The sequence below is a fragment of the Jaculus jaculus genome, chromosome 12 (genome assembly GCF_020740685.1).
Source record: "Jaculus jaculus isolate mJacJac1 chromosome 12, mJacJac1.mat.Y.cur, whole genome shotgun sequence".
In the NCBI taxonomy this organism is placed as follows: domain Eukaryota; kingdom Metazoa; phylum Chordata; class Mammalia; order Rodentia; family Dipodidae; genus Jaculus; species Jaculus jaculus.
The window spans coordinates 51,022,575-51,049,102 of record NC_059113.1 but is presented as its reverse complement, the minus strand read 5'-3'; the positions used below and the strand labels follow the sequence as shown (position 1 = coordinate 51,049,102).

Genomic DNA, 26,528 nt, shown 5'->3' with positions numbered 1-26,528 from the left:
CTATTAAAAATTGCAATATTTAAATGTCTGAAATTAGTTATTTCAACTCCAGGGTCTAATTTTAAACATAACTATTCTCAGTTCCTTCCTCGCTGTCTCAGCTCACACATTGGAGCTGGCAGCACTCTTTCAGTTTGTTCATTTAGCAATAATTATTGGGTTTTTGTGTAATTCCATTTAATCCCCATTTGGGTCTCAGGTACCAATTTAGCTCTTTTTTTTTTTTTTTTTTTTGAGGCAAGCCCAGTGGACTGGCCTTTCTTTTAAAAGAGAGAGAGAATTGGTGTGCCAGGGCCTCCAGCCACTGTAATTGGACTCCAGACGTATGTGCCACCTTGTACATATGTGTGACCTTGTGCATGTGTCACCTTGTGTGTCTGGCTTACATGGGATCTGGGAAGTCAAACATGGGTCCTTAGGCTTCAGAGGTAAGTACCTTAACTGCTAAGCCATCTCTCCAGCTCTGCCCTGTTTTAGTAATAGGGACTATGTCTTAGCATTCCATTCAGTAAAATTCTATTTCCTTAAGCCAGTTGCTGACCTCAGATTATTTGGCAGCCTCAGTCATCCTAAAGCAACCAACACAGTTCAGCCAAAACACTAGCCTTAAGCTTCATGATTACATCATGTTCCTGTTCAAGCTAACATTCTTGTTGCAACCACTGGCACCCACAGCCAACAGCTTGTTCCTTACAGTGTAGAATTTTAGATCTAGAGTATGCTTGCACATGTACACACACACACACACATTTTTCAAAGCGAGACAATAAAAATAGTAGAACAGTTGAATGATACCTGCCCTGTTTGGTTTGTCTTCTAGTGGGAGGGAAGTAACAAACAAATCAATATTAGTGGCAAGTAGATCAAGTACACACATACACACACACACACACACACACACACACACACAATGGACTGTGCTGTGTGTGATGATGTATACCTGTAGTAAAGAGCTGCCCAGCAAGAGACACCTGAAGGAGTAGGCAGAGAACCAGGAGAAAACTAGGTTTAGTTCCTATTTTGTGCCTTAAACGCAAACAAATTATAAGTGGATCACAGGTAAATTTTGTGAAAAAATCATGAAAATATTAAAATAAACCTGGGAAGAGTTTTTTAAAAATTTTTTTCTTCCATTTGTTCTTTATTAATTAAGGACATACTTATTATGGAGTTCATGAGTTGGTACCATCCTTTCCCTCGTCCCTGCCCCCCTTCACTGGGGGCCCTCCTAGTGGGGATACAGGTATTCCCCATGCAGTGGTGGGTTATGCTGTGGGAACAGCAGTCAGTTGTTGGGGGAAGGCAATGCCTCTGGGCATGATGTCCCAACCTGTGGTCATCTTTCCTCCTCCTCTTTGGGGAAGATGTTTTTAAATGATCTTTGGGTGGAAGGTAGATATAAAAATCATAAGTGATAAAAGAAAATATTGATGCAAAGGATAAAAATAAACCTTTAGGGACAATGACGTCCCATGCAGGATGTACCTTACTAGTACGACAGTGGCACTGGTGCTGTAAGGATAGCCAGCCACTCTTCAGCTGGAACTGAAGCTTGCTCCACGGGAGGAAATTCATGTCTGGTATTATCAACCTTGTCAGTAGCCCATGAGTGGGAGGCCATAGACTCTAGTGGGGAAGCTTCTACTGTTGTTTAACTAAGTGGGTATGTTGGCCACCAAGCTGCCTTCCAAATATTTATGTTTCTGCCCATAGATTGTTATCACTCTCAGCTTTGGTCAGAGAAGCTTATTTTCCCAGTGGGTAGCAGTTAATGCAGACGCATAACTGGTCAAAGTGCTGAGAATAAGTGACTGTTGAGTGCTCAGGACTAAATGAGACATCTAGATAACCCCCCCTCCAAGGCTCAGGAAACAATGTGGAAGAGGGGACAGAAAGAATGCAAGAACCAGAGGATGGAGAGGAGTGGCATGGAACACTGTCTTCCAGACATGGCATGACTGTTGCATTTATGACCTCATAGCATCTGTGATCACCTGCATAGGACCTGTGTTAAGTTGGGCTGATTAATACTCCACCAGAGTTGGGGAAGAGGCTGTGAGAAGCCACTCCTCCAGGAGCAGTTGCCAGCTGCTGGGGAGGAGAGGCATGCTCTTCAGTGAGGCAGCCATTGCTAAGCTGCCCCGGGTCTGGTAAATAACCACTGACAGCCATGCTCAGGCACACAACCCTGTTCTATTTAAACTCTGTGAGGGGCGCACTCAGAAGGCTGAGGTGGGAAGGTCACTGAGCTCGAGGCCAGCCTGGGAATACAGACTGAGTTCCAGGTCAGCCTGAGCTAGAGCAAGACCCTACAGGGACTAGTTAGAAAGCAGAAGAGATTCAGAAGGAGTGGGAGGAGGGCAACACATGGCAAATAATGATCAAAATGCATTATACACATATAAAATCATCAAAAAATAAATAAGCTAGGCATGGTGCCACTTACCTTTAATATCAGCACTGGGGAAACTGAGATAAGAGGACCACTCTGAGTACAAGGTCAGCTTGGGCTATATAGGGAGGTCCAGACTAGTCTGGACTAGAGTAAGACTCTGCCACAAAATAAATATATTTAAAACAGAATTTAGGCACAAGAAAAGCTCATTTCATAGTCAAAGAGGACCATATCAAAATCCCAGTGTAATCCAAGACCTGGAACACATGGCTTACAAGAAAGGAAATACAAATGGCTTTTGAAAATATAGAAATTTCAACATTATTCTTAAAAAGAACACAAGTTAAAGCCTATAGACCAAAACCCCATTCTCACAGCCAAAGATTTACACTGATAGGACTTTGCAGGAATGAAGGCACTTTAGCATTATTGAGCGTAGAGCTTGGTATGGCCTTATGGTCATATTCCTAGGAAAAGAACACTCTGCCTAGGGGCACTCAGGCGCACCAGGTATGCACCTCACGCTGCTGCTGAAAGCAGTAATACTCCCATACACGAACCATCACAGGACCCAGACTGCTAAACTGCGGTCACCTGTCAGATGAGCCACCAGCATGTCCTCAGCCCCTCAGTGGGAATGCCACAGGACATATATCCTGCCCTCACCATCTCTCAGTCTCTCTAATCTGGCACTTGTCCCTAGACATCAATCTTTCAACATCCCCAGCTCGCTCCATACTCCCAAATGAGTGGGCACATTTTTGTCTTTAGCTGATCTGTCCCTCCTGCCTAGGTTCCTTGGGGCTCCTCCCATGTGAGTATTTCCTCCAAGCCCCAGAAATGCTTTCCCTTTCCTCTCTTTCCTGCCTGGCCTGGACCTAGGGCACAGGTAAGGAGTGCTGGGTGCAGCTACAATCAGAACTGTCTGCACTCCGCACCATCTAATCGGCTCACTTTCGTAAATAAAAAAAGTCCTCAACCAATTACAAGACCCCACTTCATCTAATTCCATTAAGAAACACATGCAGGGCCAAGGAGATGGCTCACTCAGTAAAGTGTTTGCTGGACAAACACAAAGACCTGAGTTCAAACTCCCAGCACCCACGTTAAATATCAGGCATGGTTGCATATTATTGTAATCCCAGTGCTGAGGAGGCAGAGACAGGATGATCCCCAAGGCTTGCTGGCTGACTAGACTAGCTGGATTGGTGAGCAACAGGTTCAGTGTGAGACCTTGTTTCAAAGAATAAAGGTGGAGAGTGGCTGAGGAAGACCCCCCAACATTGACCTCTGGCTTCCACATACATGCACACATACATGCACCTACAAACACATGTATGTTCACACTTACATGAACATGCATACACACAAACAAAACACACAAAGCCCCAACAGAATAGTGAAAAATCCCACACCCTATTTAAAGTGAACCTTTTCCTTCCTCTCCAAGGAAGAGGATGGAGACGTCTAGCTGGGCACAAGGAATGGCATCCTAGCCTGGTGACTGTGGCTCCTGGCCTCTTGGCGGGATGGGCAGGGAAAAGAAGAGGAGAGTTAGAGATTAGGATATATCCTTCCTCCTCCTTATGAAGGCTCCTCCCTCTAGAAGGACAGTAGTTTCCCCTTCCATATAGTTTCATGTTCTATTGTTTTGGTTACCTGGGGTTCAGTGTAATACAAAAATATTAAATGGAGGGGCTGGAGAAATTGCTTAGTGGTTAATGCACTTGCCTGTGAAGCCTAAGGACCCAGCTTCAACTACTCAGTACTCCTGTAAGCCAGATGCACAAGGTGGCACATGTGTCTGGAATTAGTTTGCAGTGGCTAGAGGCCCTGGCACACCCAATCTCTCCCTCTCTTTCTCTAAAATAAATAAAATATAAAAATATATAAAATAGAAATTTCCAGAAAGAATTCTTAAGTTTAAATTGTGTGCCATTCTGAGTAGTACGAATTCTCATACTATTCTGTTCCATCTCAACTGAGGCATGAATGAGTAATCCCTCTGCCCAGAGTCCTCACACTCCTTAGGAACTTAACAGCTGCCTTGGGTATCAGGTTGACTGCCACGGCATTTCAGTGCTTTATGTTCAGGGAATACTTATTGTCCTTGCAAATGGCCCCCAAGCCTAAGACTGGTGATCTTTGCAATTCATACGTGCAATATGATATATGGGGAGAGACCACATTTGCCCTTAGTTTTAAATGTTAGTATTTTTTATTAGTTATTGTTGTCAATCTCTTAGTGTACCTAATTTAAACTGTCAAGTACAAATATGAAGAGAAAACACAGCACACATGGCTTGGTTTTCTGCAGTTTCAGGCAATCAGATGTCTTAGAACATAATCACTGTGGACGAGGGGGACTGTCCCATTTGAGTCCATAGGGTGAAACAGTATCTGTCCTTACCCCACAACCACCCTTCCAGATGTATGTCCATGGGATGATGGGTCCAGCCTCTTGTGCTGACATGACCTTGATCTTTAGCAAGAAGCCCTGTGTGTTCACACATCTCTGCTGGGCTATAGCAGTGTCTCCTTCAACAGCTGCTCTTGTCTCACACTCTGCTGTCATGAGTCAGCCACTGCACATGGGCCAACCAAACCCAGGATGACACATCCCAATATCTGTGTCATCTCAGAGCCCTTTACAGAGTGAAGCCAGAGAACCGCCTGTCCCTCCCACAGGCACAGAGGATTCTCTCCCGCATCTCTAGCCTGTTCACTGGAGATCTTTGGGGTGGGTATTGGGCATAGAACAGCCTGATGGATTCCCACCCCAGTCTTCCCTTGTGTTAGTGTCCAACATCAGAGACCCTCAGTTTGCACTGTGCAGTCATATGTCAGCCAACATAGGGCCAGAGTCCCACTTTCCTCATTGCCTACCTTTACCCACCTACTGTTCAAAGGGGATCTCATCCTCTCCCTTCTAAATGCCTTTTGTGATGTATGACTCACTTTCTTTGTATGTATGGGTAAGCATGTGTGTAGGCACATATGAATACATGTGTATGGAGGCCAAGGGCAACCATGACTGCCATTCCTTAGGTGCCATTCACCTTTTTGATGAGACAGGGCCTCCCATGTGCCAGAAACTTGCCAAGAAGGCTGACTAACTGGCCAGTAAGCCCCAGGGGGTCCTCTTATTCTACCTCCCCAGTGCTAGGATTACAAATGTATGCCACTGTACTCAACATTTTCACTTGGGTGCTGGGTTTGAACTCGGGCTCTCAAGCTTGCACAGTAAGCATTTTAGCTATCTCCTCAGCCCCTCTTTATCCCTGACCCCAACATCCTTGAGCACCAGTTTTATAAACAATCCCATGACCTATTTCTAACTGCACCTTAATATCTTAATGTTGCCACAAACTTAATGTTTGCAGACCCAGACTTAATTTTCCCTTCCAAAAATACTCTTACACTAGTCTTGCAGGGGCATAAAACACTATTGCCCCACCTTAATTTTGGGACTACCCCTGATTCCTCTCTGACCACACACACACCAAAAACACACAGATCCACCCACTGAAGAGACAGCGGGACTGTGCATGCTTGGCAGAAACCTGTGGAGGAGACAGCACACACACGTGGGAACAGAGAGAAGCCACATACAACCTGCATGGTAAATGATGGCACGGCAGGAACATGGGGCCAGATGCGCGGTCAGTGAGGTAACCTTCACGCAAAAGGAGGCGGGCTGAAGGGTGGAGGAGGAAGGCCTTCCAGGAACATGCAATTGGACCAGGCTGGGAAGGTGCCAGCAACATGGTGAGAGTGTAAATATGCAGCAGTGAGCTGGGGTCACATATGCAGAGCGCTGTGAATGGCAAAGAGCTGGGGCAAGATGGAACTCTCAGGGATGTGTGTCAAGGAGCAGGACACAGTAGAGGCCTAGGTAGTAGAAACAGATATGGTAGAAAAAGAAGGGTTTGAATGCTGACCTAACCACAGAGCTCAGGACAGATGAAGGGGTGAGAAGCAGAAGGCAGGGAGAACATCTCAAAAGGTGTTGAGGTTGAGATGGTGAGTATGGCTCTAATCTGGGTGCTGAGCATAGTTCTAGTCTGGGTGACCAATGTGGCTCTGATCTTGGTGGTGAACATGGCCCCAATCTTGGTGGGGCTGTGATCTGGGTGGTGAACATGGCTCTAATCTTGGTGGTGAATATGGCTGTGATCTTTGTGGTAAACATGGCCATGATCTGGGTAGTGAATATGGCCCTGATGTTGGTGGTGAACGTCACTGTGACCTGGATGGTGAACGTGACTCTGATCTTGGTGGTGAACATGGCTGTGATCTTGGTGGTGAACGTGGCTATGATCTTGGTGGTGGATGTGGCTGTGATCTTGGTGTTGGACACGGCTTGTGCTCTTGGTGGTAAATGTGACTCTGATTGTGGAGGTGAACATGGCTGTGGTTTGGGTGGTGAACGTGGCTGTGATCTTGGTGGTAAATGTGGCTCTGATCTTGGTGGTGAATGTGGCTCTGATCTTGGTGAACACGGCCCTGATCTTGGTGGTGAACATGGCTGTGATCTAGGTGGTGAACTCTTGTCCACATGCATGTGCACACACATACACACACGCATGCATGCCCATACATATACAAACACACACACACAATGTACATAGATAAGCAAAAAAGCTGTTTGAACAAACTGCATTGAAACACTTCAGTCTTACTTGTTGTACATATATATCTTAAAGTCCACACAGAGCTATAGATACCAGTCAGAGGCAAAGAGACTGCCCCAGTCCATCACAACAACAGAAACCTTGCTGCTATTGTTCTGACCTAACTTCTTAATGTCCTTCTGCACTCAACACCTAATCTACCCTGGAGACCATACTCGGTAGGTGCAAATACATACCAGCTGATAGTTACTAAACATTCCAGAAAAGGGGCATCCTACATGTTCACATAAAAGCCCCACAAGGAGGCAGTTATGAAACTAGAAAGAAGGTTCAGTGGAGAAAATGTTTGTAGCACAAATGTGGCTCCCTGAGTTTGAGCTCCAGAACCTGCATACAAATCAGATGCTGTAGCACTAGTATCTGTAATGTCAGCACATTGCATGGCAAGAAGAGAGGCCCAGAGCAGAATCCATGGCCAGATAGCTGAGCAAACACCGTGGGGAACAAGGAGAGACCATGGCTGGTGAGGACTGACACCCTATATGGCATGACATACACACACCACCACCTCCACCACCACACCAAAAAAGAAAGAGACAGTCTTTTATGTTTACTTTCTATGTAAGATGGCAGCTCAATTATGTTGGGGGTCTCTAATCTCCAGGGCAATTGAGATGCCTAGGCCAGGCTGGCTCCCATTGTCCTATGCTCTTTAGGGAACTGAAAGAAGTCACATGTCCCCTGGAGCTTTTGCCTGAAGGACCCTGCAGTGCTTGACGCAGGTCTCAGAGGTTTCTAAAACTAGGTCGGGGGACAGGAAGATTTCTCCCACAGCTGATCAGCAGACCTAAGTCCCAGGAGGCACAACCATTCCACTGGGTTCTCAGAGGTTTCTATTCAATTCTATTTAACTCCACTTCCCACAAGCCTTTCCCATGGGCCTAAAGACAGTCACCTACTCTACAGAAAGAGGCTAGGATTCAACAGCTCACCACCCACTCCAGTAAGAAGCAAAGAGACAAAAAGCAGCCCCATCAAGGAGACCCCTCCAGGTGCCTGCATCTACTCTCCCAGGCTTGGAGCAAGCACCTTTCTGCCTTAGCCCTCAGGCTGCAGTCTGTATCAAGCATTAACAATCATAATGATCTACAGGCTTTTCTGGGGGTTGATGCTGGCATCTATGCATCCACTCATCTTCTAAACATTTAATGGTAGCTAGCAAACACTCATTAACTACATATGACATCACCATCATCAATATTCAAAGCAAAACTTCATTCTTCAGAACTAAGGAAGCTACATCCAATCTCCCACCTTCTGAGGTGAACAGCCTGTGGGCTTCATCAGGTCTCATCAGCCCTCATGGTGCCTCCCAGAACTGGCCCTCCAACGTGAGGAACAATGCACAGGGAAGTTGTGAGGCCAGTTGCATTGATGTCTTTCCACACCAGGCTTAGCTGATCTCTTGTTGGTGAGTTCATGTACACAATATGTTTTGGGGGGCATTATGGAGGAGCCAGAGCCATCTTGGGGCCCAGCCACAGAGCAGAGAAGGGTCCACACCATACACCCACCTTGGTGGCCACAAGGCTTGTCCAGAGATGTTCTCAGTTGTCAGAATTTATTATTCACAAGACAGCTATGCAGCATTACAAACAAGAAGACAAGAATGCAGTATGTGACAGTCAAAGTATAAATAGAAATGAGCACTGGGGACACATTGTTTTCAACAAACATTTTTAATACCACAAAAGAGTGACAATGCAATCTGTAGAAATGCTATGCAAGTGACAACATCAGAAATGAGAGCTGGGGGACACAGCCGGGGGTGGGACAGGCTGTGGCAACAGCTGGAGGGAGGGGGACAGGAGAGGGCAGACCAGGAGAGCAGGAGGGGCCAGGTCACAATTAAGCATGGGACAAAAATCACCAAGAGAGTGCAGAGTATATCTGTGAGTCCACAAATCCTAGATATGAACCCATTAGAGGTCCTGAGGAGGCAGCACACACCTGCAAGGCAAGAGAGATCCTGGCTTAGGCATCATTATTTATAAATGGTGTCAACCAACCTCCCCAACCTTCCCGGGGAGGTGCCAGGCCCAGAATATTAACCTTGTGGCGAGATGACATCTAGTTTCCTTTTCTGATCCCATCACAGTACCTGCCAGTCTTTCAAGGGGTTCTGCTGGGGGGCGCCGTAGAGGTGTTTGCTATGGGACCTCACTGGCTGACCTCTTAGCCCCTATTTGTGAATTTCTATGTGGATTGAAAAGGGAAGCTCCATGGCTAAATTGGGGGGGGGAGGGTAGAACTTTAAAGGGAAACTAAGTGGAATTCAAAAAAAATAATAATAAGTCAGGAAGCAGGCTTCAGAGGGTGCCCTGTGAAGGCAATTTGGAGTTAGGAGGCAGAGCAAGGAGATGGGTAAAGGGTCTGTGTTTTGAAAAGCCATACCAGAAGATGCGTCCAGCCTCAGCGTCTCAGGGTGAAGGAAAGTGGGGCAGCCGTTCAGATGTGACTGCAGATGTCTATGCCCCACCTCCCTGATGCCAGGCCTGACATGCGTAGGATGCACAGGTCCTTCCCACTGGGAAAACTAACTCAAATAAAAGGAATGAAACTCAGGGAAGGTTTTTACTCTTTCCCAATCCACAGATAAATTGGTGGAAACAAACTGGAGTAGGGGCCACCCACTGGCCAACTTAGTCTAGCCAAATCCTTGAGCACCAGGCGCAGTGAGAGACTGTGTCAAAAAATAAGATGGGTGGGTGTGGTAGCACACGCCTTTTATCCCAATACTCTGGAGGCAGAGATAGGAGGATCTCCGAGTTTGAGCCCAGCCTGAGACTACATAGTGAATCCCAAGTCAGCCTGGGTTAAAGTGACACCTTACCTTGAAAACAACAACGAAACAACTCAAAGAATAAGATGGACAGTAACTAAGAAAGTCACCCAACACTGACCTTGGGCTCCACACACATGTGCAACAAGCATGAGGACACACACACAAGTGGCAGGGCCCAGAAACCCTAACACAGGTCTGACAGAGACAAGCAAGCAGCATGAGCCATGCCCAGCTGCGTGAAGACACAGCAAGACTTGGAAACTGCATACTCACACTATGTCTCAGGTACAACAGAGCATCATTGCTAAAATGTATTTTCTCAGGACTGGAGAGATAGCTCAGGGCCATGCAAGCATGAAGAACTTAGTTCAGTCCCCAGGACCCACATAAAAATGTTGGGAGTGGTAATGCACACCTATCATCCAGCCAGTGCTAGAGAGGTAAAGAGAGAAGGTCCCGTAGGACTTGCTGGCTAGCTACTTGTGTCTACTTGGTGGGGTCCAGGCCAGTAAGAGACCCTATCACAAAAAGGGGAGCAGTGTACCTGAGGAACACCCCAAGGCTGTTCTCTGGCCGCCACATACATGTACACATATGGACATGGACACTTGTGCACACTCACACCAGAACGCAGACACACATACAAGTTTAGGAGAAAGAACTGCTCTCCTAAATTGCTAGTGACAGCAGGGACATCAGATTCTCAGACAGCCATACTGTGCAGCTGTGACCAATAAGGATTTGGGCACAAATGAATGGGCCTTGTACGGGGAATTGTTTATGCATGAAAACAACAACAAAAAGAATTGGGAAAGAGTAACTCTAACCGTTAACAGTGCTGGCTTTCTCTGTTCTGTAATGTCTGTAGTAAGCGGCCTGTTGAAATAAGCATCTGCTTCTTCAACTTAATTTTATTTTGCATGGGTATATGTGTATGCATATTTGAATGTGTGTGTGTGTGTGTAAGCCAAGGGTCAACGTCAGGTGCCTTCCTCAGTTACTTTCCACCTTATGGTGACAGGATCTCTCACTGAACCTGGAACTCACGAGGCTAGAGGAGCCAGCCAGCAAGCACTACGATTATCCTGTCTCTGCCTCTCCAGTGCTGGGATTACAGGTAACCTGCCCACCACCGTGCCTGACATTTGTGGGTGCTGAGGGTCTGAACTTAGGTCCTCATGCTTGCACAGCAAACTGCCCACTGAGCCATCTCTCAGCCCCTTATTTTAATAAAGCCAAAAAGCTGATGTTGAAAATGAGATGTTAGTCAGTATCACAGCTGGTCAGCAGGGCACTGTGGCAGGCTCCTCTTGACTGAGGAGCAGTGACACACTGTGGGCATATGTTTTCTTGCATGGGTCATATGATGAGTTCATATTTAAATTTATAACAGATGGCCCATCTGCTGTATTAAGTACCTGGACTATTTCACATTCTTACCACAATAACCTGCAGTGACTTATGCCGCCCTCAAAGCATCATGTGGAGGAAGGAAGCCAGAGACCAAAGCCTCCTACAGACTGCCTCCATTTAAGGGAGGCTATAGAAAGCCTACAGAAACTTCTAACTTACCTGGGGTAGACATGGAGAAGGCTATTTACTGACTATACAAGGGCACAAGAAAATGCTGTAGGAGATACAATTGAAGCCTTCTGAATATTGATTGTGATGGTAACTAAATGAGAGCTTATAAAAATGAATAGATGTGAGGCTGGAGAGGTGGCTTGGCACTTAAGGCACTTAAGCACTAAAGTCAGATGCTCAACGTGGCACATGCATCTGGAATTCCTTTCCAGCCAATAGAGGCCCTGGCACACTCATTCTCTCTCATTCCCTTTCTCTCTCTCTCTCTCTCTCTCTCTCTCTTTGCAAATAAGTAAATAAATAAAACAGCTTGGTGTGGTGGTGCATGCCCTTAATCCCAGCACTCAGGAGGCTGAGGTAAGAGGATCACTGTGAATTCAATGCCCCCTTGAGACTACATAGTGAATTTCAGGTCAGCCTGGGCTAGAGAAAGACCCTGCATTAGAAAAAAAGGAATGGATTTTATTTATGCAAACCAGACCTCATAAATCTTGGGGTGGGAGGAATTACAGTCTTGAATGAAATAAGAAACAGCCTACTCATTGGCCCACTAACTGCACATCTCTGTAGATGACCAGGAGAAATGAATGGGTAACCAGCAGACGCACATGAAAATACATGAAGCAGCTTTGCTCAGCAAGGAGAAAGAACAAAGTGTGGATGGACAAGCCACAGCGAGAGGGATGTCACAGGCAAAATGAAAATAGGAATCACATGACACAATGTATCCTCACATGTCTGAGAAGTTCAAGAGCAGGCAAATCTTCTAGAGGCTGTGTGGGTAGCACAGAAAGGAGGGCCCAGCCTGTTGGCTATGGGGGTGTCATGGGGCTGGGGAGCACCCAGATGGCTTTGGGGGAGAAAGTTTTGATCTGGGTGGAAGTCTTTCAAAGAATATGAAAAATCTCCAGTAAGCCCATCTGTTGCGATAGGTGCTCTCATTAGGATATACGCTACTGGGACATCTCTATCATATCCTCCAAGACTCACTGTGAAAGAGGTGGTGGATAAGAGTCCGAGGAAGAGGAGGAGTGCTTACAGTGCTGTCTTTCAGACACAAGGGGGCCTTGATACTCATAACCTCACGGTGGCTGACAATATCTACGCAAGACCTGACTACTAGGAGGGAAGAAAGACTAATTGGAAAGAAGAAGGAATTCAGTGAAGGAGGGGACTATGAGGGGGGAAGGGGGTTGTGGGAATGGATTATGATCATGCCATATTGTCTATATTTATGGAAATTGTCATTATCAATAAAAAACTTGGATAGGTGTGCTAGTTCAACAAATGAATGTTTAAATGCAAAAACAGTGACACTAAAGCCGGGCGTGGTGGCTGCTGTGAGTTCAAGGCTACCCTGAGACTACATAGTGAGTTCCAGGCCAGCTGAGCTGGAGTGAGACCCTACTGGAAGAAAGAAAGAAAGAAAGAAACAAACAAACAAACAAACAGAGAAACAAAGAAAGAGAGAGAGAGAGAGAGAGAGGGAGGGAGAGGGAGAGGAGGAGAGGAGAGAAAAGAAAAGAAAAAAAGAAAGAAAGGAGGGAGGGAGGGAAGTAGGAAGGAAAGAAAGGAGGGAGGGAAGGAGAAAGGAAGGAAGGAAGGAAGGAAGAAAGGAAGGAAGGAAGGAAGGAAGGAAGAAAGGAAGGAAGGAAGGAAGGAAGAGAAATAAAGAGCAAACGAGCTAGGAAAGAAAAAATGCAATGACAGCAGGTATCAGGCAGAAGTGGGTATCACTTACTTTGTCATGAGGAGCTGCTGTCATTATCTTTCTTTTTGTGTATGTATGTAAATGTGGTATGCATACATGTGTGTATGCATGTCCATATGCATGTGAGCACACATATATGAGTCCATGCATATGTGTTGGACGCCAGAGGTTGACACTGAGTATCATCTCTAAATTCACTCTCCACCTTATTTCTGAGACAGAGTCCCTTACTTGAACCCAGAGCTTGCTGATTCAACTACACAAGCCAGCCAGCAAGCCACAGGGATCTTCCTGACTCCACCTCTCTAGAGCTGAAGTTACAGGTGTGCCACCATGCCTGGCCAGCCACATGGGTGCTGGGGATCCAAACTCAGGCCCTCACACGGACCCATCTCTCCAGACCATCAGCAACTTTTTTTTTAACAGAAAATTCTGGAAATGATAGTGGAGAACTTTTTCTAAAGTCAGGTTTCTTGAGGTGATTTACATAGGAAGTAATTCATCTAAAAGATTAGTCTTCAAGATGTTTGGTCCTGTAAGTTGCGAGAACATGCATAGTCATGCACCCATCACCAAACCAAGAGAGGAAACATTCCCATTTTTTTCCCAAAGCTCCCTGAACTCATCCGTTGTAGCTAAGAACCTCCCCAGGCAAGGCCCAAGGTACTCTCTCTGGATAGTTTTGCCTTGCCTAGACTGTCAATTAGCTGTGACTGTATAATACACAGCCTTCACAGTTGGACTTAGCACCTGACTGATCATGACAGACAGGCCATGTACAGCCAGCAGGTCATCGTCAGGACCAGCCCTAGACTAAAGGGGAATGTCCAGGGTAGAGACACAATAAATATCATTTAAAATGAGATCATTCACATGGAGAGGATACAGTGGGAATGGAAACATGGGGGCTGGAAACTGTCTTGGTGTGTAGAGTGCTTGCCATGAAAACATGAGGACCTGCATTGGGATCCCTAGAACCCACATATGCTAGGCATGGTGGTGTGTGCCTGTAATCCTAGAACTAGGGAGGACAGCACAGCTGGTCTAACAGAGTCCGCGAGCTCTGAGGTTCAGTGTGAAACCCTTCTTCAAGAAACAGGCTGAAGAGGGCTGGAGTGAGGCTTAGTAGTTAAGGCACTTGCCTGCAAAGCATAAGAACACAGGTTCAGCTCCCCAGGACCCATATAAAACCAGATACACAAGGTAACACATGCATCTGGAGTTCGTTTGCAGTGGCTAGAGGGCCTGGTGTGCAAATTCTCTCTCTCTCAAATAAATAAATGGATTAAATAATATGATAAAGAGTAACTGGGGAAGACACCTGATGTTGACTTTTGCCGCCCCCCACAGGAGTGTTCACACACCTGTGCGCAACACATGCATACACACACACGTGCGCACTCGCGCGCACACACACACACACACACACACACACACACACAAATCTCAGCCAACCTGCGTGAGACCTTCCACATGCCAGCCAGTTGAAGTCCTTTCCACATCGACTTGATGAATTCCCAACCTTATGGTGGAGATAGAACTGGATTTCCACTGTCAAGACAGGAACCTCATGAGATACAGGGAGCGAGCTGAGGCCACAAGGCGCACAAGGACTCCCACCTGGAAAGCCACAAAGCCCAGAGAACATGGTTCTGAGCCTTCTCTGTGAGGACACCCCTGACAAGAGTGAAAGCTTATGGAATGATATATTTGAGGCACCAGTGAAAGTTCCAAGCCTGGTCTGTAAGGATGCCCCTGACAAGAGTGAAAGTTCCTTATGGAATGGTATATTTGAGGCACCAGTGAGTTCAGGGACAGAAAAGGAGCAGTCAGAGAGGCACACTGTGACACAAATGTGCTTCTGGCATGTGGATTATAAATATGCACCATGCCAGATGGTCCTCTGAGAGCACGGGAATGGACGCCCCGGAGCTGCGGTAGGGTTCTATTTAAACCTCCACCACCAAGTCCTCCCTGCTCTCCTTTTGTAACGTTTCTGGATGCGTGGGATCCATGGGAGAAAATAAATGGACTCGTCTTCAAAGCTGTAGCTTCATGGATGGTAGTTGCAACTGGTTCAGAAGTTAAAAATAGAGCTGGGCATGGTGGTGCACGCCTTTAATCCCAACACTTGGGAGGATTGCTTTGAGTTCAAGGCCACCCCGAGAGACTACACAGTGGATTCCAGATCAGCCTGGGCTAGAGTGAAACCCTACCCCAAACAAACAAACAAACAAAAAATTCTAGAACAGTGGTTCTCAAAGTAGGGTGCCTCGAGGAGCAGGATCAGCACCCCCAGAAAACATGTTAGACAATGAAGTTCTAATGCTCCACCTCAGACCTATTGGATCAGAAACTCAGCAGGCGGGACTTGGCCACTGCTGTCACATGCCCTCCAGGCACGTTTGATGTGGGCTGGAGTTCTGAGAACTACTGTTCAAGAACGGGAGCTTTTCTGGGAGCTAGGGTGGTGGCTCAGTGGGTAAAGTGGGTAAAGCATTTGCCACCAAGTATAAGGACCCCCCTTCAGCTCCACAACACCACATAAATACCAAGTAATCGCAGCACTCAGGAGGCAGAGTCAGAGGACCCCTGAGGCAGGCTGGCTGGCTAGAGCCGCTGAATCTGCAAGCCTTGGGTTCAAATGAAAGACATCTCACTTGAATAGAGTGAAGAGCTATTAAGGAAGTCACCCAGTGTCAATGCCCGGCCTCCACAGGCATGCAATGCACTTGTACACATGTGTGCTCCCCACAGAATCATGCATATGCATATGTGTGCATCACACATACATACACATGGGAAAAAAGTGAGATGTTCACACACTCAGTCCCAGTCAGAAGGCCTGAATACCACAGGGCATCTCTGTGGCCCTCCTCCATCCATGCGGTTGGATTTTTAAAGGTCTTCACACTCTAGTATAACTCAAAGTCAGAAATCCTGTCCTTTTGATGTCCATGGTGGGAAAGATGGAGTCCTTTGGTCCCTTGTGGTCATGTTACAGAGAGTCTGTGCAAAATCCCTTTAAGGGACTACCTAGGTTTTACCCCACCTCACAGCTATTCTTTGGATCTTGAGTGTCTCCCCAAAGTCCTTGTGTTTGGTCCTCAGTTAAGAACTAGTGAGAATTTTTAGGAAGTGAAGCCTTGTGAGAGGGCTTTCAGTTACTGGTGGGGGGGGGGGTGTACCTGAATGGGATTGTGGAACCTGGTATCCTGGCTCACAAATTACCCGGATTTTCACTACTGCATGCTTCTGCCATGACGTGCTGCCTTCACCACAGGCTCAAAACAAGTCAGACTCAGAGTAAAACTCCAAAACTTTCAGCCAAAATAGACATTTTCTCCTTTAAGCTAACTATCTCAGATGCTTTGTTATAGAGACATAAAGCTAACCTAGCCCTGACACCGAATCCACAGGGGAGGATATCCCCTCATTTTCCCAGCCCTGAAGGGAGCATCTCTCTCTCTTTACCAACCAGAAAGTTCCCCCGTGAAACACAGGCACCTGCTAGGCTACCAAAGAAGTTAATCAATAAATCTTGAGACAACTCTTCGACATTGTATAATTAGCTGTTTTCATGTCACCAGGAACAAAATATGTAACTGAAAGGTGTATATTGGCTCATGGTCAGAGATTTCAGTCTGTCATGGAGGGCAAGATGTGGAGAGAGTAACTCAGTTCATAACAGTGTGACCAATGACAGAGACACCACACATTGTGATAAACCAGGAAGCAGCTAGAACAAGCTAGGGCCAGGAGTGGGTATAACCCTCAAAGGCTCAGCCCTATCAACCTGCTTCTGTCAGCTTTCAAAATAGCGCCACCAGCTAGAAACCAAGTTCAAAGACGAGCCTTTGCGGGACATTTCAGATTCAAACCGTAGTGCGCTCCAACAGCTGCTCTGAGATGCTTAATTCTTTTCTCTGCATTTGGGTAACGTGTGAATTTGAATTAGCCGCTTGCCCTTCCTTTCCACACATCCTGCCAGTGCGTACCCACTGCACCTCAACCACAAGTTCAGCTCTGAGGAGCCTCGAACCACCTTCCCCTATTTGGAAGTTTTCCTGCCCTCAGGTTATAAGGCAGATACAGTGCTTTCACTGAGAGACCAAATATAACCATTTTAAGTAAAAAGGCCCAGGCCTGACTTAGATAGAGAACGAGCCAGCTAATGTGCTGGCCTTTGCTTCTGTAAACTTTGCTTGCTTGCTCAGTTGCTGCCTTTCCCCCTGAAGTTTCTGAGGAATCTCCACTTCAAGGACATTGCAGAAACACTCCACTGCAGGGCCTCCAGCCTCTGACCACCTGCTAAAATAAGCCTGTCATTTCAAAAGTCCCACTGTTTGCTTAGCTGATCACAATGGAGATGACCTCATCTGCCTGGAGTGGCCCTAGCTCCTGCCCCCAACTTTGCCCGCTGAAACCCCAAGCCAATCAGAACTGTTTAAATCAACCAATCATGTATCTATCCCCTACTTCTTTGTTCGAATTCCTATATGAACCCCTTCCCGCAAAAGAAAGGGGCTCTCTCCCTCACTACCACTGTGCCGGACTGTGGGGACGGAGCCCAGGCCTAGGTTTGCAATAAAGAAACCTGTTGCTTTTACATTCGAGTGTCTCGGCTTCTGTGGCAATTCTCTGGGTGACTCCTGGGTGACAGGGGGTCTTGGCTCCTGGTCAGGGGTCTTGGCACAACAACACCTGCACTCCTTAACAGCTGGCCAAAACTGATAAGAAGTGCAGAGGCAGGGGACAGGGTACAGAAAGAGACAGGCATCAATACTGACAAATGAAAGAATCGTTTGGCAGGGAACTGGAAGCCTTTTCCCACTGGGCAACATGCAACAAACAGAGAATGTGCAGGAAAACCCCAAGATCTATAAACACAGGAAAGGTGGGTGCTGTGTGAATCATCTATAAAATTCACAAGACTCCTGGCCCAGAGCTTTCGAGCTTTTTCCCAGCTCACTACCCACTCTCACTCTCAGAAGTGCCTTTCTCCTCAATAAACTGTTTCTATTATTTTACCCTGCGTCTTGGGTGCAATTCTCTGTCCCAGGATACAACATGGAAATCTCACTGGGTGCCCGCCCCTTCACACCAACTGTGACCTGTGCCTGTACCACCAGCATGGTGTCCTGACAGCACTGGAAAACAGAGATGATATGGGAGCAGGAGGATGTCCAGCCATGGTTCCAAGTTGTAAGCAAAAACAAGAGTGAGGGCTGGAGAGATGGCTTAGCGGTTAAGCGCTTGCCTGTGAAGCCTAAGGACCCCGGTTCAAGGCTCGGTTCCCCAGGTCCCACGTTAGCCAGATGCACAAGGGGGCGCACGCATCTGGAGTTCTTTTGCAGAGGCTGGAAGCCCTGGCGTGCCCATTCTCTCTCTCTCTCCCTCTATCTGTCTTTCTCTCTGTGTCTGTCGCTCTCAAATAAATAAATTTAAAAAAAAATGAGAGTGAGACAGGTTTATACCGGTGTTGGCAGTAAGAAGAGGAAAATGACCTCCCCTGGCCTCTTGGAGAAAAAGACAGCATCTTGTCCTTTCTGTTCCAGCACCTCCCTTCCACTCTATCCCATTCTGGGCAATTTGTGATACTTGGTTGGGGCTTTGTCCTTTTAGTTAGGAATTGTTTACTATAAATGTCTTGTGACTCTTCTTGGATACACTTCCTTCTGTTTTATTGGGAAATTCACCTCAGAGTTGTTGGACCACAGCCAACAGGTTGTGATTCTCTGGAGGAACAAAGGTGGAGGAGAGACAGGCAGTGTGCACATGCCACACTGCCCCAGGGCTGAACTGTGTCCCTCTGGAGGTTTCAGAAGCCTTCACCCCAGAGAAGGCAGTGCCCTGAAGAGCCCGCCTTCTCTGTGTCCTGCTCAGGACTATCACCTCATAGCCTCAGGAAATGTTCACTGACCCGAGCAAAGCAAAGCAGAAGACCACCCGCACTGCACCGCTTAGCAAACAACTCCTCCGCCTTTCTGACTCTTTAAAGGAGTCCCAGTAGTAACCCTGGTTCTTCAGAACTCTGAGTCCGGAAGCCCACTTTGCTTTGCTTCTGAATACAATTTCCTCTTTTAAATTTTTTAAGTTTTATTACTTTATTTATTTGAGAGAGAGAGATAGGGAAGGTGGGAAGCAGATAGAGAATGGTCACATCAGGGCCCGTAGCTGCTGCAAATGAACTCCAGAAGCATGTGTAACCTCGTGCATCTGGCTTATGTGGGACCTGGGGAATCAAACCTGGGTCCTTTGGCATTGCAAGTGTCCTAACTGCTAAGCCATCTCTCCAGCCCATGAATACAATTTCTTACCTAATGTTACTATCTGTGTGTACCTTTTCAATTCTTTGAATAAGACCCCAAGAAGATGGAAACACCTGGTCCAGGCAGCAATCCCTGACAGAAATGTTAAACTCAAGTACCAATGTCAAGTTTTGTTCCAAAGGCAGACCACACACACACACACACACACACACACACACACACACACACACTCACACACACACACACACACACATGCATATGGATAATGTTTGAAAAGGAATAATACAGGGCTGGAAAGATTGCCTACTGGTTAAGGCACTTGCCTATAAAGCCAAAGGACCAAGGTTCGACTCCCCAGGACTGACATAAGCCAGATGCACAAAGTGGCCCATGTGTCTGGAACTTGTTTGCAGTAGCTAGAGGCCCTGGCACAGCCATTCTCTCTCCCTCCCTCCCTCCCTCCCTCTCTCTCTCTCCCTCTCTCTCTCTCTCTCTTTCTCTCTGTCACACCCTCTGTTCATCTCTTTCAAATAAATGAACAAAAACACACCCAAGACAGACACTTGACACCAACCTCTGGCCCCACACACTTATGCATACAAGTGCATGGGCACAAGCACCTGCAACACAAGTATACCCACTAATATAAGAACACACACATGTACACACACACACACACACACACACACACACACACACACACACACAAAGCTGGGCATGGTGGCACCTGCCTTTAATCCTAGCACATGGGAGGCAGAGGTAACAGGATTGCTATGAGTTCCAGATCAGCCTGGGCTATAGCAAGACACTACCTCAGAAAACCAAAATATAAAAATAAATAAGTAAATAAACTTTTGAAAGGCAAAAAGGAAATCTGGAATCAGAATCAACCCCTCTACTAGTGAAGATGATGTACAGATGAGAAGCCTTCCTGGATGTGAGGAAGTACATGAGAAGGGTGACTCTGTCTTCACTTGGTAGGTGGTTATAAAAGTGTGCATCTTGATACATCGTGTGTGGTAAATTTACAAAGACAGATCTCCTCAGAACTACCTCTCTGGCGTTTTCAAGAGAGGAAGTCACCCTACCCAGGTTAAGCCCCAGTCACAATGCCTTCAGAGACAAGAAGTTGCACAGTTCTTTTCCACTTCAGAGTGGACAAGGCAATGTGAACAAAAGAAAGTATTCAGAGCCCTTCACCTGCGTATTTCCACCTCCAACTGGGGAGGTGTAATCAGACCATGGCAATCCCTAGAAGATGGCTTCCCCAAGGCTCCCACGGGTCTTGGCCTTACCTGTTCTTCCTCTCCTCCGTCTTCACTCCACATGCCCTCTCCCAGCCAGGGGAGGCCCTGAGAAGAGCAAGCCCTCTGTAAACAACACAATCTCTGGTTAGTAAATGTGACCATGGCCACAATCATTCCTAAAATGAGCTTGTGAACAGATGTTCATGAGACATGGAACTGTGTGAGGTGAGATGGAGGGCGTCAGGAGATGCCTGTGGAGGAGACCCCCTCCCCGCCTTGCAAATGTAAGGTGAACATCCACAGTGTCAGAAAAGGCTTCATGTGAGGGACAACAAACACAGTGGAGGCAGGTGGGATGCTAAATGAGAATGTTCGGGGACTCAGTAGACCTGGAGGATGGTAGGTGAAAGTCTTTACCTTGGTCTCTCTCTTTCGAGCATGTCGGAAACCGAGGACTGAGCTTTCCTGGTGAACTCTTGAAACAGAAGAGACAAGAGGCCCACAGAGTGGCAAAGCCACACTGAGGTCTGGACTGGTTGCTCTTCCTTTTGTTGAAGAGGAATTGAGTTGTGCCCAAGGGGCAGATGTGAGGAGGCCACACAATTGCAAAATGGCCCTGATAAGGCAACACCTGTGTGTATGTGTGTGTGTGTGTGTGTGTGTGTGTAGGTAACCCCCATGTGGGGATTGTGAGGTCACACCCACACAAAGATAGAGCTGTGAGGAGTGCATAACCACATGGATGCAGGTGTGAAGTGAGCTTCCACAATTCGGACCCACTTAAACCTCTGTTCCTCTCTATATAGCTTAGGGCTGTTGCTTGCAACAAGTCGCATGAAATATCAGACAGAAAAGTTCCCAACAGCCCACTCCCTCTGCTTGGATGGCTGGCCCTCATGTCTGTATCTTTGCCTGTAACTCCAGGGCTACGGGGTTGTCACCCACAGTGACAGCCCTCTGAACATCAGTAAATGTGCTCTAGCACCCAGTACTCATGAGGAATGTCTCGTGAGAACCCAGCCAACACACTCAGTACAGAGAGAATGCCTGCCACAAAAGAAAAGCATTTCCTTACACAGTTTTTTTTTAAATTTTTATTTATTTATTTATTTGAGAGCGACAGACACAGAGAGAAAGACAGATAGAGGAAGAGAGAGAATGGGTGCGCCAGGGCTTCCAGCCTCTGCAAACGAACTCCAGACATGTGCACCCCTTGTGCATCTGGCTAACGTGGGACCTGGGGAACCGAGCCTCGAACTGGGGTCCTTAGGCTTCATAGGCAAACGCTTAACCGCTAAGCTATCTCTCCAGCCCTCTTGCACAGTTTTGACTCTTGTGCTAGATTAGAGGGTTTTAGGCAGGTCCCTGGAGATTCTCAGAGCCTCCCCATTGAAGAAAATCCTCCCATTCATGTGTGCAGAGCCAACACTGCCATGAAGCCACATGGGGCTGTGCTGGCCACCTGAAACTCCAATAGTCTATGGGCCTGTTTAAGGGAGCAAAGACTTAAAACAGACTGTGGTTCCCTTTCCACAGTGTGGAAATGCAGGTTGTGTGGGGCCTTGGACAATGAGCCTCCTGGAGATCACCCTGGAACCAAACAAAGGCACACATGGCTGAGTGCACATGTCCATGTGACCCTCAAAGAACACGAAGTTGACAGTTTCCAGATTCATCCCAGAAGTTCAGGGAGTCAGGTTGGATCATTCACAACCAAAAATGCACAATCTCAAGGCAGAGAGAGACCTTTACAATTTTGTTAGGGAAGGACCACCTCCCAGAATGCTCTCGTTTTAATTGTATGTATTTACTTTTATTTATTTATTTATTGCATTTCAAAAATAGCTAAGGAGGTTTCTAATGATAAACAAGGTTTAACACAACAAATAAAAATAATAGATGAGGAACTCAAAGCCAAGGGAAAAGATCAGGTTGCACTGTGCTTAGTAAGGAAGGACGTAGGGCTTCTTGTCCCTCTGCAGGTCTCAGCCAGGCAGGGCTGAGATTCACAGCCTTGGGAAGACCATAGGTGAGGAGAGCAGGGTTTATGCTTACACACCCAGAGCTCCTTCTCTAGTCTGGAACCCTCTTTATATGATGGGACAGATTCGACCAATTCAGGAAAGTCCATAACACCATTCTAACAATGCCAGAGCAGAGGCTCAGGCTCTCCGGCATCAGAGCCCCGGGCAGGGCAGTGTCTAGCCTTGCTAGTCACAGCAGCCTGTGCAGAAATCCAATGGCCACAGAAGAAAACAGAGTCCTTGGACTCACTTCCACTTTGGTACCTGGAAACCATCAGTCTTGGTTCTCTTCCTCAAGCTTCTCAGAGACTGTACAATAGGCTGAAATCTGTGTCACATACATGCAGGAGGGAAGTGAGCCAGCTGGGCAAGTTTGGAAAATATCAGAACAGCAAAGTGTCACTGTTCCCCATAGCAGGATTTCTGCACAGCCTTTGATTTTGCAATGTGCATTTTGCTTGCCCAAAGGTGGGAGGTGGCGGGATGCACCATATGCCACATTCCAAAACTGTACGTGGTGAAGCTACTTTTAAGAAACAGCAAAGGATTTATCCTTTGCTAAGTCTGATAAGCATAGCCCTGTGGGAAGCAGTTTTCCTCTGTAGAAATGTTTCTTCCTCTAAGGTACATCCATGTCCTTGGGACAAGCTTCCACAAACCCTGGGTACCTCAGTTACTCTGCTTCCTATTAGCAGGCTGACCCTGGGGAAACAATGCCTGCTAAAGGCCACCATCAAGGCAACCGTGACTGCCCTCCTGCTGTGGACACTCACTTGGCGTGCTGTGCCTACTGTTCAGAGTAAGACTTGATAATGAAACTGAAAAACCTGAGTACACATGCTCATTGCCAGGCTTGTCCTGCAGAAACTGTCCTGGTTCTCACAACCACTGAGGCACGCACTATTCTTCCACCTTTCTTAGTATAAAATACTTTCAAATAAAAACTGACAGAGCTGGTCCTATAGCCAGGCTTTCTTCTCATACAGTGGGTAGTGATTGGAGTGAACCAAGCCTCAAGGACCAAGGTGCCAGGGGTGTAAGACTTTTGACCGCCACTGAGCCACTAAATCCAGTAGCAAGTGAACTCTATTGAGTAGTTTCAAAAGTTCTCTCCTGATTAGAAATCAGTAATCTATTCCTAGTGTTACTACAGAAGCCACAATACATTTAAACTTAGATGTCAGGAACAGAAACAAAAAGACACATGGCACAGCTGTCTAAATTACATCCAAAATGTTGTAAAAGAGTTAATTTGCTTATAAAACAGATTTTTAAAAAGTCAGGGGCTGGAGAGATTGCTCAGTGGTTAAGGTGCTTGCTTTCAAAGCCAAAGGACCCAGGTTCAATTCCCCAGTACCCACATAAAGCTAGAAACACAAAGTGGCACATGCGTTTGGAGTTTGTTTGCAATGGCTGGAGGCCCTTGCATGCCCATTCTCTCTCTGTGTGTCTGTCTACTTGTAAATAAATAAATAAAATTTTAAAAATATATCAATAAATAAATAAATAAATAAAGTCAGACTGGAGATATGGCTCAGTAGTTAAAGCCCCTGCTTGCACAGACTGAAGACCTGGGTTTGATTCCCCAGTACCCACATAAAGTCAGATGCACAAAGAGGCACAAGCATTTGAAGTTTGTCTGCAGTGGCAGAAAACCCTAAGGCACCCATTCATCATCTCTGTCATAAAAATAAATATAAATAAAAGTCATAGCTGGAGTGTATCCGAAGTAAGTTTACTTAGCACTTTTGTAACTTGACCACATTAAGTTTCCTTATAACCTTCCAAGAATATCTTTCCTACATAAACTATAAGGGGCTTTAATTACAGACTCACTGAACACTTAGCGCCACTGAGACCTTAAAAGCTCCACACTGTGCTTACACAACATGTGGGTCACTTTTCTTGTAAATGTAAATAGCTTCCTTCTCACGGTGACTTGCATTTCCTGAGTGTTCTCTAAGAATGAACTAAAGTCAGAAACATGTCACATGGTAAAGATGGTCCAAGACACAGAGAGCAACATGAAGATAAGCAAACATGACTTTCAAAAGTCTACTGCAAACCAGGGCATCTCCGCTGTGATCACAATGCAGCACCAAGTTTCCAAGTCCATGACTGATGCCCCACCTCCCCCTCCCATTATGTCACTTTTACACAAATCCAAAAGAGTAGGACTAGAGAAAGACACTCAACCCCCAGAACCATTGTGCCTGTTCATTTGCTCTCTTCCACAATATTATGTGCACCTGATTCTACCCCACAGGTCCCCCAAGCCCACATCCTCATCAAAGAGAAAGCAAGAAGTATTTACTTGTTTCCCCTTCCATACCCCACTCTCCACAGCCCAGAGGAACAGGTCTAGATCTGTGTCTCTTCAATGCCCCCCAGTCATTTGTGTGACATTGTTTCCTTCAACACTAACAGACAGCTCACATTGCCCCACAGGCTGTGTTTACAGCTAGTGATAGATTGCAGTAAATATGTCAGGAGAATGAAAATGCACCAGAAATGTGCAAAGGGAATCCATCAAAAATGACCAATGGTATTGAACCTTATCCATTGAAAGCTAACTGCTACTGGGAATATGAACAGTGCACAGAGTTCCTACAGCCTCCAGGCTGTGGTAGAGCTCTGCCTGCTCAGATGGACCATGTGTGCCTGGTCAATGAATAACTAATCAAGGAAACACTCAAATGTGATCACTTTCAAAATGGTAGATTCCATTGACTTTGGAAGTTTCCTGAATCATTATCTACAAGCAGATGGAGATGAATTCCTCCCTTGCAGAAGATCATTGATGATGGTGTATTCCCACCATGTGTCTTGAGTTGATTTAGAGAGAACAGAAACATCAATTCTTGACTGTGAACTTCTTCAGTGAGGAGGAAGAGACGTTAAAATTATGGCACTTAAAATGGTACTGAGACATCAACCCATGGTAAATGACTATAAACAGTTACTCTAAATTTCAATCTTCAGACTTTGTTTTCCCCAAAGACACAACACAGTGATTTGAACAAAGTAAAAACAGAATCATTTATTTTGTTGTTTTTTTTTGAGATAGGGTATCACTCTAGCCCAGGCTGGCCTTGAACTCATGGTGATCCTCCTACCTAAGCCTCCTGAGTGCTGGGATTAAAGGCCTGCAACACCACACCCAGCCAAGAGTCATTTTCTAAGTTCAATATTCAAGATATTTCTCAACTGCCAAACTCCATGGCCACAGAGACAGAGCTGTTTCATAGACTCTGTCCTCAAACTCCTCTGCAATATGACTGGAAATTGCACTGGACTAGGAATCAGAGTAGTTTGGATCATGCTTAAATACCAACTCTTGAGAAATTTAAAATGTAGTTGATGGTTATGTGGACATGTATGTATGCATGCTATGAATCATGTCGGTAGAAGAGGGACTATGTGTGGGAAGAGGACTAGTGGGATTGGGGAGGGGAACAAGAAGTGCGATGAGGAGGAAAAACAAGTACAAAAAAGACTATTTTGGAGGGACATTGGGACAACTGTGATGGGAAAGGGACAAGAGAGAGAAGCAGGATGAATGTCAACAAAATGCAATGATATACAAGTGTGAAAATGTCACAATTAAGCCAATTTTGTACACTAGCTATAAAAAATTGATAAAGAACTAAGATGTTCCAGATGACCATACTTTATAAAATCAGTTTTCTTCATAAATGAATCTTCTCATGTGAATATGTCTACTTCTAATCCTAACAATTGATCCTTGGTGTGTATGGTTGGAACTTCTCTCTTGAAGTCTTGATTTTTGTTTTTCAAAAGCAACATGGCTCAGTT

The 26,528-nt window shown here is 46.1% G+C and overlaps 1 protein-coding gene across 2 annotated transcripts in view; it reads right to left on the bottom strand.

Annotated features, from left to right (window-relative positions):
- The window catches only part of Shc3 (SHC adaptor protein 3), a 144,408-nt gene that overhangs the window by 60,759 nt on the left and 57,121 nt on the right, over positions 1-26,528 (bottom strand). The window lies entirely within an intron of this gene.